Source organism: Sturnus vulgaris, chromosome 25 (assembly GCF_052056855.1).
Source record: "Sturnus vulgaris isolate bStuVul1 chromosome 25, bStuVul1.hap1, whole genome shotgun sequence".
In the NCBI taxonomy this organism is placed as follows: Eukaryota; Metazoa; Chordata; class Aves; order Passeriformes; family Sturnidae; genus Sturnus; species Sturnus vulgaris.
The window spans coordinates 5,651,851-5,664,020 of NC_142267.1; the positions used below are offsets into that span (position 1 = coordinate 5,651,851).

The 12,170-nt window shown below is 50.5% G+C and overlaps 1 long non-coding RNA gene across 1 annotated transcript in view; it reads right to left on the reverse strand.

Moving 5' to 3' along the window:
- Positions 1-6: 6 nt before the first annotated feature.
- LOC148221255 (uncharacterized) overlaps positions 7-12,170 on the reverse strand; it is a 28,507-nt gene continuing 16,343 nt past the window's right edge. The window contains exon 3 of the long non-coding RNA XR_015808418.1: positions 7-3,794. This is a non-coding gene — a long non-coding RNA (uncharacterized LOC148221255). The remainder of the gene's footprint in view (positions 3,795-12,170) is intronic.

The window sequence follows — 12,170 nt, forward strand, 5'->3', positions numbered from 1 at the left end:
TCGATATTCAGCAAATTTTAGATTGTTTTATTTGATACAGACAGAGCAAGCAGCGCTGGGGAACGTGAGGGGTCACCGCCCACTCCACGCTCCACCCAACCTCGGTTTGCAGCCTCTTCTCACACTGTGGGTTCTCGTTGTAATCTATAATTTTAGGTTTTTTGTTGTCATAAACAGTGGTGGTGGAATAAACATCCTTACACAAATTCACAAAGCCTTTGGGTGATAATCAGTCACAGCCATCCGGCCCTTGTAGACAACCACCAGAGAAGTTCTGGGAGTCTGGTTTTTGGGATAGGCAGCATTGATCAGACAAAGGCAGGAAGGGCTTTTTGGGAAGTCTGATTTTGCAAGCTGGTAGCTGATACAACTCATTTGGAAAACATAACATATTATAATGTAACATAATACAACATAATATAACATAACAAGGTGATTTTAAACAGAATTATTTAATCATATAATTTCCTTTATCTAGTGTCCATGCTTCACTTCAGAGCTTAGTATTCTGATTTATACAAACCCCAGTGCTTTTGTGATTAACACGAATCTTTTATCAATTATCACACCTCCAAACCCTGAATATCACTGCTTAAAGTGCCTAAAACTGGGCTTTGGCCACCTGTGGAGAGAGTGAAATGCACCTGTTAATGAGGTGAAAAACCTGGGATGCCCCTTGGCCAGGGGGAGAGGGCCCAGAGGAGGAACTGCTGGAGTCCATTCCTGCCTGCCTGGACAGGATGAGCAATGGGGATAATGACAGAACGAGCAACTCTGTCTTGGTAGTTTCAGAACAGATGTGTTGGGAGGAAAGCAGCGGATTTTGTCCCACAGGCTGGTGAAGTTGGAAGCTTTTCCCCATTTTCTGGCTTTGTGGGAGCTGTGGAAGTCCTGCAGAAGCTGTGGCAGTGCTCTGGTATGGGAAATGGATTGTCCAGACAGTGCTTTACAGGTGTCCTGGCCTTTACATGGGAGCCAGTTTCTGCAGGGAGCACTACAGTGAAGCTGATCTCTCTTTGTTCCTGAAAAACTGTCGAGGGAAGAAAAAGGTTCAGCAGGGTTTGAGGAGAAATTGCTTTATTTCTAGCCCTGTCCCAGGGCAGAGGTAGCTCAGACAGGGCAGAACATGAGCATGGGGCCTGTTGGCTGTGATCCCTTTGGTCCTGGTTGCTGGAGTGTTGTCACAGCTGAAAGAGAACAGTGCAGGTGTTACATCAGGGGCGGTTCAGGCTCACCTGTCCTGTTTGGGACTGGCTCTCCTGCCTTTCTGCCCAGCAAGGTCCTGTGTGGAGTCCTGCCAGCAGCACACACCCAGCAAGAACTCTGCAGCTTTACAGAGCCCATTGAGCATCTCCCATATCATTATGAGGAGATAATAACTCACATCCCCCCATTCCAGTTCCTTCTTGATGGATGTGATATGCACAGCAGAGCAAATTGCAGTGTTAGCAACACCTATGTTTTACCTGAGAGGGAGATGAATTTCCCAGGACACGTCCTGGTCTGGTGTGTACCACATTGCAAATACTGATTGCTGGTGATTTCTTGTTATGCTGCAATTTATTTTTTTTTTTTTCTCTGTAAAAATAAAATACGGAGAAGGAGAGATGTAGCTGCAGAGTTTCATGTGAAGCAATTCTCTGGAAGGAAAAATCCTTCATTTTTGAAAACATGATTTTTACAAGTCTTGTCCTGGGTGCTGAGTGACCTGTTGGGTTTTGGGGGGGTCCTGTGCCCCTCTTGACCTTGGTGCCATCCTCTAAGGAAGCAGAGAAGCTGTTGTCAAGTCAGGCTGGACCATGAGACCATCCTGCCCTTCACTGTGTCCTCCTGTTGCAGCTTTCAGATGCTTTTGGGGAAATGGCAGAGTGCCTCTAACAAGCTGGGAAGTGGCATCCCATGAAGGATGTCAGATCAAGTAATGGTGGAGTGACAGGACAAAGGGGAATGTCTTCAAGCTGACAGAAGGTAGATTTAGAATGGATATTAGGATGGAATTCTTCCCTGTGAGGGTGGGGAGGCCCTGGCACAGGTTACCCAGAGAAGCTGTGGCTGCCCCATCCTTGGAAATGTCCAAGGCCAGGCTGGATGGGACTTGGAGCACCCTGGGATAGTGGGAGGTGTCCCTGCCCATGGCAGGGGTGGGACTGGATGAGCTTTAAGGTCCTTTCCAACCCAAACCCTCCTATGATTCTATGATTTATACATCTCTGTCCTGGTTTAACCCCAGCCAGCAGCCAAACCCCTCACAGCCACTCACTCCCCCACCAGTGGTATCAGAGAGAGAATTGAAGGGTAAAAGCTGGAGAACTCATGGGTTGAGATAAAGACAGTTCAATAGGGAAACCAAAAGCCCCACACACGTGCAAAGAAAAACAGAATTAATTCACTGCTTTCCATGGGCAGGCAGGTATTCAACACCTCCAGGAGAGCAGGGCCCCATCCCATGGAACAGCAACTTGGGAAGACAAACACCATCACTCTAAATGTCCCCCCTTTCCTCCAGCTTTATACACTGACCATGATGCCATGTGGTCTGGAATATCCCTTTGGTCACCTTGAGTCACCTGTCCTGGCTGTGCCTCCTCCCAGCCTCTTCCCCAGCATGGCCTTAGGAAAAGCAGAAAAGGCCTTGGCCCTGTGCAAGCCTCATTCAGCAATAACAAAAACATCTCTGTATTATCAACCCTGCATTTAGCACAAATTCAAAACACAGCCCCACATCAGCCACTGTGAAGAGTTAACTCCACCCCAGCAAAACCAGCACGATCTCCTTGCATTCAGGATGCAGGACTAAGCCTGTGACCATTAGGAAATGTCTGTTTTCTGCACAATTCCCATTTTTGACCCAGTATCTGTCCTGCTGCTGTGGGATTCAGAGTGCCCGGGGTACAGTAGTGGCCCTGAGCAGCCATCACTTGCCATTTTCCATGCAAAGTGTCATTTCACAGCCCCCAGGTGTTATTTTAACACAGTATATGCCAATTCAGTGCTCTAGGCTTCGTTTTGGGGTTAAGGTTTTTATTTTTAAATCCAACCTGTGTGTAATTAGGTGTGAAGATCTGCTGCTTGCCTAGAAGTGAGGGATGGCAATGGTGGGAGCACAGAGGCACTTTGGATGTTCCTTGAAGCCTCTTGTGGGGAAGAGCAGGAAGAGAATGGATACCAGTGGTCTGAAAACCCTCCTTGTGATTTGGACAAACCCTGGCAGCCCCAGCTGATGCTGATGTGTTGGCAAATTTTATTGTTGATCTGGCAGGCTGCCAGCATGTCCCCAGTGAATTTGGGCACTGGAAAAGGGAAGTGATGTCTCCAGTGGCCTCCATCCAGCTCAGCAAGCCTGAGTGCCCTTTGACAGTACAGACATGATCTGCTTCAGCAGCCACAGGGGCTTCCCCAAATGTTGGTGGTTTGCTGCAGACAGTGAGATCTGAGGCATGTCCCCAGGAGAAAGGCTCAGTAACCTTCTGTCCTGGCTGATGGGCACTCAGCTGCCTCTCCAGTTTATGTGTCTGAGCCCCCAGTACCATCAGCTGCACGGGGCCCCCTTCAGTAACTCACCACAATTCCTGATTTCCTGTGTTAACACAGTAATTCTTTTTATTTGAAGCAAAAGCTCTCACTTTATGATTCTCAAAGCAGGAAATCTACCCAGACTTTTAATCATGTTAAAGCAAACCTGATAAAGTGTCCATGTAAGAGCAGACACGTGGATGCTCTGTAAGTTGTGGTACAGAGCTCTCATCTGCAATGGGAGTGGGGACACACATGGCCACAGCTCTGGTTTCTGTGACCTGCAAGGAAACAAAAAGTCTTGCTGAGACAGAGGCTGGAGGAGCAGAAAGGAGCTGTAGGATCTGAATTGCCCAGCACATGGGCACAGTTGAGCAGCTCAGCCCTGTTAAATGTCAGGCCATGTGCCTGGGAAGAAGCAATGGGGACAGGAGGGTCAGGTCAGATGTGTGGCTTCATCCATAGAGCTGCTGGTCACAACTGGGGGCGGGCAGAGTCCTGAGCCATGTCTGGGGGCTTTAGGAGCTGCTTTTGGCAGCTCAGAAGAGATTCCCTGCTGCCCCTGCTCTGAGCCTTGCTGCTCATGTCATTGCCTACAGCTGCTCATCCACAGCAGCCTGTGACATGTAAATGACAAACTGGAGGCTGTGCAGGAAACAACTACCAGCACGAGCAGAGGTGGGAAATGTGCCATAGGGTCCAAGAGTGAAGGAGCTCACGGTGCTTGGCATGGCTGAGGAGTGAACTGGTGGCAGCCTTTGTCCCTGTGCTGGTGCTCACTGCCACCTCTGCTCTCTGGCAAGTGCTGAAGAGCATCAACACTAGTCAGGGCCCATCTGTGCAGAGCACAAATGCTTAGATTGGCCATATTTCCCTTGTTTTGGACAGCCTGGAGATGCCCAGCATTGCAGGCAGTCCAGACAATGACCTTTCCATTTCTAATGAGAGTAGTCAGTCCCTGTCTTGCTCCCAGGGAGCTCAGGGTCAAGTTTGTTGGCCTGTATTCCTCCATGCCATGGATCAGGGATGCTTAGAACCCTGCAGCATATGGAAAGCTCCTCTCTGTGCCTCTCAGACCCTTTCCTGCTGGCCCCAGAGCCTCCTGCTGCTGGGGAGGGCTGGCCAGGATGGGTCTGGTGTGCACATCCTCGCCAGCAGCACAAAGGAGCTGCCAGCAAATGGGTCTGTCTGGATAGATTAGATCTAGTTTAGGGCTGTGCAAAACTGTCTCAGTCACAGGTTTTCCACCCACTGGAGGCTTGATGCTGGGGATGGAGTTTGCCCTCCTCCTTTTGGCTGAAATAAGGTAAGCAGAGCCCTGCCTCAGGTTTCAGGCTGCCTGGGGAGATAATCCGTGCCCCTCCAGCTGTGCTGAACCTGCTGATGGGTGTGATGATGTCTTTCCTTGACATGTGAATCTGGCTTTCTCTGCCCAAGGAGGCCAGGGCCATATGTCACCTACTTGATGACCTTGGCCTTCTGGCCAACACTTTGGTAAGGAAGAGTTAAACTCCAGCCCTTGCCAGCCACCCTTGTCCCTTCACTCTGCTGTCCTTCACCTGCACTAGGTCCTCTCACTGGCTCATCCCAGCCCTCCATCCACCTTCCCCTAGTTTGCCATCACCCAGACCTTCTTCCCAAAGCTCATGCTGCAGAGGTGGCACCTCTCACCACGGCTCTGCCCATGCTCTGCTCTCTGTAGAGACATGTAGAGGCACATCTGGAAAGTCGGCAGCTGCAGGTAAATCGTTCCCATTCTGGCCTGGAGTCACAGGGAGGGCTCAGGGCTGGGTAGAAGATGGGTGGGGTAGCTGGAAAGACCCCTTGGCAATTACAGGTGTGGGGGTTGTTCCCTTTATCCAAATTGTGCTCTTTTTATTTTTTCCAGCTCAGAGGGTCCAGTTTAGACCAGTTTAGCATTGTTTAGAGTGGAGGTGCCCCATCAGTTGATCCTTAATGCCCTACTAACATCACCTTGGTTTAGTACATTGCATTTCAGACCTGAGGTTGTTTCTTTTGTCTCTGAGCATGTAAAGCTGTTATTATTGAGCTGTTTGGTAGGCACGGGGCTCTCTCCAGCAGGGTTATAGATGATGGGGGGTTTGGTGGTACTCAGGAGCAGGTCAGATGATCCCCATGGTGTGTGTGAGCCCCCATTTATCAACCCTGCATTCCCCTTGCCACACAGCCAGTCTCTGTGAGCAGTGAATTCCCTCCACAGCTCCCTCCAGCCCCTAATAGACTAACCCAGATAATCCTTTGCTATCTGCCACATCTCAGTAGATCTATTAAACACACACGAGTTCTTGTGTCCTTGTGTGTAACCAGGATATGCTGAAAGATTTCAAATCCCTCAGTGTAAGATTCTATCAAAGTTTCTGTCAAAGTCTAAATAAATACACCCCTTTTACTCATCCATTTCTCTGTGGCTCCAAGGGTTTTTCTGTTTTAAAGGTGAGGCTTTGCTGTTCCCCCAATGAGCTGTTTGAGATCATTGATGGTACAGATGGCCAGGAGCTGGTGCAGCTGATGGGAACCCATGGTAGGGGATTGGATTTGGGATTCCAGGAGCTTTGCACAAGTGAGGTTGGGTCTCCCTACTGCTCTAATGGAGGATGAGGACAGGCTGGACTTGCTTTGGGGGTTCACAGTGCCTCATTTCATGGTGATGGAACCAAACCCTCGGCCATGTGTCCAGACTCTCAGCCTGTGCCCCTCTGGGATGTGCCCAGGCGTTTGCCAAGTGTTGGCACTGAGCAGACCCAGCAGAGCAGGCAGCACAGAGAGCACATTCCTGCTGATGCTCTCCTTGCTCGGTGCTGGAACCCGTCCCCGCCTCCCTGGCTCTCTGCAAAGGGCTCTACCACTCCTGCATTCCTAATGCAAACATTGCAGGAAGATGATTCAGCACTTGGCAAAGAATTGCAGATGCTTCAGGGATTATTTTGAGCATATTGGAGCAGCTCTGGGAAGGGACAGGGTGCTCGGGTTCCTGCACTCCTCCATGTGTCAGTCATGGTCCATGCAGGGATGGGGGACACAGCTCTGGGACAGCCCCACACACCACGGACTGCTGTGCTGCTGTCCCTGAGCCTGCCCCGATGCTCTCCCCCTTCCAAAACCCTGTGACACCACCAGGGATCCTGTGTGGTGGATTCTGTGGTCTCCTTTCCCCTCAGGGAGCAGCAGCTCATCTTGCCAGAGCGATTGAACACAATTTCCTTTTTCTGTGTCACAAGCTCACTCCTGGGGCTGTGCTCAGGCCAGGTGTTTGCAGGGAGAGAGGTCTCCTGTTGGGAACAACCCCTTCCCCTGGGCTGGGGGGATTACTCAGACCAGTAATTTGAGGGGGGGGGCTAACTGGTGTTGGTTTAAATATGGAAACTTCTGTCTGCCATGATGGGAAGCAAAAAGACTCCAAAAGCAGCTGGAATCAATGGCTGCAGGTCAGGGGGATGAATGGAGCCCCAAGGTTCTGGGGACTGCAGGACCTCCTCATCCCCTGGGGACACTGGCTGAGCCCTGAGGGGTCAGACATTGGCATCTCCATTGATCTCTGATCCTCAGAGTTCCTCTGCTGCCTTGGCCCTGTGCCCTGCTGAGCCCCAGCACTGATGGCAGTGCCTTGGAGGAAACCACACTGCTGGTGCTCTGGGGACCCTGGACAAGCCTTTGGCAGTTCCACCTGCAGAAGCAATTAAATTTGGGGCAGTGAGGAGGGCTCAGCCTCCCTCCCTGCTCTGAGGGGAGCTATCCCCACCCTCTGCTCTTTTGTGTTTGAGGCAGGTCTCTGCTCATTGAGAGGTTGCTCCATTTTCCTCTGGTCCCTCCCTGACTTCACTGAGCTCTCCTGCTGAGGCTTCTTCCATGCCCTTTGCTGTGTGTGCTGGACAGGCTGGATGAGGTTTCCTCACAACCCTGTGGAATCACAGCACACATGGTTCCACTGTCTGCTGAGCCTCTTTGCTTCCTGCCTTGTCCTGGATTGCTGATGGCCCTGTTGGCACTGAGAAATGGAATCACCTGGCCTGGAGGCAGCAGGGAGGCCATGGGGGCACAAGAGTTTCGTCCATGCCCAAGGGATGGTCTAGGAGGGCATCTTATACCCATGCACAGGATCAGGGCATGGGATGGCTCCAGTGGGAAAGGGGGAGCAGGAAGGTGCACACACAGGCACACACAGGGCTGTTCTCAGAGGAGGAGCAGGGCAGACCCAGGCAGCTGTTGCTGGGCAGGATGATGGAAGAAGAGGATTATGACAAACAGTATTACCAGGGAGCACTTCCCCCGCCTAACTTTTTTTTTTTTTTTTTTAAATACAAGCTCAGATAATGCAGAACACAGCCATAGAGATTTTGGCTCAGGTTTCCCCCGAAAAACCTTTCATCTGTGATGAAGATAGAGACATCTCCAGCACAAAGAGTTGGGTTTTTAAAAAGTCGTTAACGCCTTAAAAGAGGGGTTTAGAGAGAACAACCTTTGGTGTTGGTTATAATCTCACTGCATGAGTCTCTAATATCTTTTGCTCACACAGATACATACACTCAGCTGCTTCCAGAGCATCCTTGGAGAAAATCGATGAGGAAATGGGATTTGCTGTGCTGGTCCAGGTCACTCAGGGTCCCCTCTTCAGAGGTGACCAGGCTCATGCACTGAAGGTGAAAATCCTCTGCCACCCACATGAACACTTCTGCAGCAGCCTGAGGGGAAAGAAATCCCCTTGCCTGGGATCCTGAGGGGAGCACTGTATCCCCTCAGATTTTAAGTAAATATTTTGGCTATCACTGTTGGAGGGCCAAACCCTTTTCCACTGCTGCAAAGCCTATGGTGTTGTCCAGGTTGGAATTAATTTGGGGATTGGTTGGCAGGACTTGCTCCAGGCCCCTCTTATCTAGGGGAGTTCCAGGAAGCTCCAGTTGTTACATCAGGACCTCAAAAAGAGTGAAATAGTAGTGCTATCTGATGGGCAGTGTTGATGTTGATGTGCCAGCTGTGTGTCCTGCTGTGCCTCTGTGCTGTTACACCCTGAGATGTGACCCCTGTGCCATCTCCAAGGGCTTAGTGAGCTTGAGAGAAAAAAGTACCACAATTATTTGAGCAGGGGGTTGTGGTGATTTTCAGAGCTTCTGTCCAACCTCCACTTACTCTGTGATTCTGTGATTGCAAATTTTTGACAGATCTTTTCAATTTTTTCCCTGAGGATTGAATCCATGTCTTTAGCTGTGTTTCCCTAACTGGCACAGAGAACTATCATAGAGGCTTACAATGTTTTGGACTGGAAGGGACCTGAAAGCTCACCCAGTTCCACCCCCTGCCATGGACAGGAGCACCTTCCACTATCCCAGGCTGCTCCAAGCCCCATCCAGCCTGGCCTTGGACACTTCCAGGGATCCAGGGGCAGCCACAGCTGCTCTGGGCACCCTGTGCCAGGGCCTGCCCACCCTCACAGGGAAGGATTTCTTCATAATACCCCATCTAAGTCTACCCTTGTTCACCTTAAGGCCATTTCCTCTTGTCCTGTCACTACATGCCCCTGAAAATATCCCTCTCCAGTCTAAGCAAACTCTGAACTCAAGAGTGCTGCTTCCATTCTTCAGCTAGAGAAAAAAATGGACCAAACCCAAAATACTTTTAAGTGTGGGATCCAGTGTAATCCTAGAGCCAAGACAGGTTGGAGCAGGATAACTCAAGGTGGACAATTTGTCTCACCAGGTTCCTGAGGGAGGTACACCTGACTCAGAGTTCTGCCACTTACCCAGGGTGTGCAGTACTTCAGTCTGCTCTGTGCAGAGCCAGGGAGGTTTCCTGTGGTTCAGGTGACCATCTCCCAGCTCTGTACCCACTGCAACAGCCCTGTGAGAGCGCTGTTCTGACGGTTCTTCCTTTTATGATGAAACAAAGAGGCAGTTTCTTACCTGTTCCACTTCCCACAGGTCCCACCAGCTCTGTCTTAATGTGGTTTGGACCTAGCTCTGGAGGTAGCAAGGGATGGTGGGTCCCTCTGTCCCGGGCCTCTGTCCCTCTGTCCCTCTGTCCCTCTGTCCCTCTGTCCCTCTGTCCCTCTGTCCCTCTTGTCCTGGTGATGTTCCTCTGGCCATGCAGGTTCCATGAGTATTCAGACACCCAGCTGGATGGCAGCCCCCTTGCAGTGTTGGGGCCTCAGGCTGGTTGTCACAGTGCAGGACACCACGAGGAATGTCCTAGAAGTGGTGGGACCCCACAGCTCAGCATTGTTGTGAACATCCCTACAGGGCAGGCAGAGACATCAGCACTTCCCTCTGTGTTCAGCCTCTGTGCTGGCTGTGGCTGTTTGCTCTTGTCTTAGGTTGCAATGCAGGATGTGACCAAAAGTCTGTATTCTGTCACCATCTGTTAAAGCAGCTGGGGCAGTGATCCTGATCTCTGTGGGGATATCCTCTGTTCATGTTCCAGCTGTTAACCCAGCTGTTGCAGTGTTCTTTATCTTCCCCACAGCCCATCCTCCCTCCAGGAGATCTCTCCTGTTCATGGCCATGCAGTCCCAGGGCAGGGCTGATCAAATTCCATCATCCCATTGGGAGATGCTCCAGCCAGGGCAGGAGCCGAGCATTTCCCACCCAGATCAAAGGGGAGATTTGGAACAGCAGAGCAGCCTTTTCCCACTGCATCCCAGAGGAAAACCAGAGCCTTCCACATCATCCCTGCAGCTTTGGAGGAAAACTGCACCTTGTGCAGGAGCCCTGCTCCAGCAGAACCACATCTGTCAGTGCAGGATTGCAGCCACCATGGAATGGGACTGCACCAACCCTGACTGACTGACGGGGGTCAGCTTGGATTCTGACTCTGTCAGTGTTTTGGGTTTGTTCTCTGTAATCCTGTATTTCTATTTTAATTTTCCTGGTAAAGAACTGTTATTCCTATTCCCATATCTTTGCCTGAGAGCTCCTTATTTTCAAAATCATAATAATTTGGAGATAGGAGGTTTGCATTCTCCATTTTGAAAAGAGGCTCCTGCCTTTCTTGGCAGACACCTGTCTTTCAAACCAAGACAGCCATCCTGCTGCTGTCTGCACTTCCAGGGGTTTCCTTTCTTTGAGGAATCCAGTGTCACTCAGTATTGCCTGATGCCTGTTCCCTTTTCCCTGGTAGGGCCAACCCTCCTCCCACCCGTGTGGCTGCTGCAGCTCCAAGCCACATGTTCCATCTGTGCTGGGGACACAGTGGCTCTGCTGCCTGCAGGCATGTCCCAGCATTCACAGAGCTGTTCTAACTTTGCCCTTCTGCCTTCTGCTCACCAGCTTCCAGCTCTGCCCTTTCTGGTTCTCTCCACACTGGTTCTCTCTACACTGTTGTCTCCAGGACTTTTCCAGCTCTAGGATGCTGTCAGGACATTTCCACTCTGGGCTGTTCTCACTGGGAGTGGACAAAACTCTCCTGGTACCAAGGTAAGCACTATTGGTGGTAGTGTTCAAAACTGTAAATGCTCCCCTCACTGTTATTCCTACCAGGAGCCACAGGATGGGTTAGCTCGAGTTTCTTTCTTTTGGCAATCACAGAATCCCAAAGAAGTTTGTGTTGGAAGGACCTTAAAGCTCATCCCATTCCACCCTCTACATTCACCTTCCACTATCCCACATTGTTCTAAGTCTTGTCCAGCCTGGCCTTGGACACTTCCAGGTATGGGGCAGCCACAGCTGCTCTGGCAACCTGTGCCAGGGCCTCAGCAGCCTCCCAGGGAAGAATTCCTAATAGCTAATCTAAATTTTCTGTCTCTCAGCTTAAAGCTATTCCCCCTTGTGCTATCACTACATGCCCTTGTAAAACGTCCATCATGCTGCTCAGAGCAGCCTGCTGTCTCACTGCTGGTCACAAAACTGAGCTGCAAAAGCCACCCACTCGTGTCCCACTGCTGCTGCAGTGCCCCTGCCTGCGCTTCCTCTGGGCAAATCCAGTCCACTTGCAAAATTTCCTCTCCAGCAGTGTGCACAGAGGCATGTGAATCTTCTAATGACAGCTGAGATTTGTGAGTATTGACTTCATTATTCAGTGATTAAAATATTCCAGCTTCATTGCGACACAGGGGTGCATTAATGATTTATAATATTGTGTTCTGATTCAACACTTTAGCAACATTTAAAAGCGGATTGTGCCATGGATTCTTCTGAAATCTGGAAATTAGAAGTCAAAATTTGCAGATCTCAAAATTTAGCAGCATTGAGAAAATGATCTGAAAGGGTCTTTGAACAGTGACTGTGCCCCAGAGCTGGTGGCACAGCTGCCCAAGGGAGTGGCACTGGCTGGGGGACACATCATCCATTCCACACATGACATGGGGCTGGTGCCTGGCCTGGCTGTGCTCACTCTGGCATTCTTGAAGGACCTTTTTCAGAGTTTTAAGTCTTCTATAAAGTGATGTGGTCCTGGGAGCACAGGGGCTTCCAGGAGTATTTCTGGGCCATGGCACTCCTCTCCATGCCTCTGTCACAACTTTCCATGGGACAGTGCCCTGTGGCCATCTGTCCCAGCAGAACACCCCAGCCCTTCTTGCTCCTCTAGTGGAGAAGGCTGAGAATGAAACACAGTCACTTGTGTCTCAGCAGGAATCCATCACTCAGTCCATGTCCATCCTCTGCCTCCCCTGTTATTATCAGCAAATGCCTTGAGACCTGCTTGTACAG